Source organism: Cariama cristata, unplaced genomic scaffold (assembly GCF_000690535.1).
Source record: "Cariama cristata isolate BGI_N322 unplaced genomic scaffold, ASM69053v1 scaffold38035, whole genome shotgun sequence".
Classification (NCBI taxonomy): domain Eukaryota; kingdom Metazoa; phylum Chordata; class Aves; order Cariamiformes; family Cariamidae; genus Cariama; species Cariama cristata.
This window is the reverse complement of record NW_009616455.1, coordinates 1449-1678: the sequence shown is the minus strand read 5'-3', so window position 1 is coordinate 1678 and position 230 is coordinate 1449. Positions and strand designations below refer to the sequence as shown.

Genomic DNA, 230 nt, shown 5'->3' with positions numbered 1-230 from the left:
TCTCACCCCTCCGTGGCTGGGGACAGCTGCTGAGTGCCTGCCTCCCACCCACACGCAGGCTCCCTGGAAGAGAGCTGGGTCTCCATGCTCCAATTCCCTTCAAGGAGAAGAAGCCCCCACGCCCCAAACTCTTGCCCATACACCCCAGGAGCTGCCTGCCCTGCCTCCCTCCCACCCAACCTGTCAGCGCTGTCCTTCTCCATCATTTCTTCCTGCAGCAAAGCAGAGCA

General features: G+C 61.7%; 1 protein-coding gene across 1 annotated transcript in view; it reads right to left on the bottom strand.

The window, feature by feature from the left end:
* Window positions 1–230, bottom strand: part of SYTL4 (synaptotagmin-like 4) — a gene marked incomplete at its 5' end in the record, with an annotated part of 5797 nt that overhangs the window by 4136 nt on the left and 1431 nt on the right. The gene's annotated exons all lie outside the window — the stretch shown is intronic.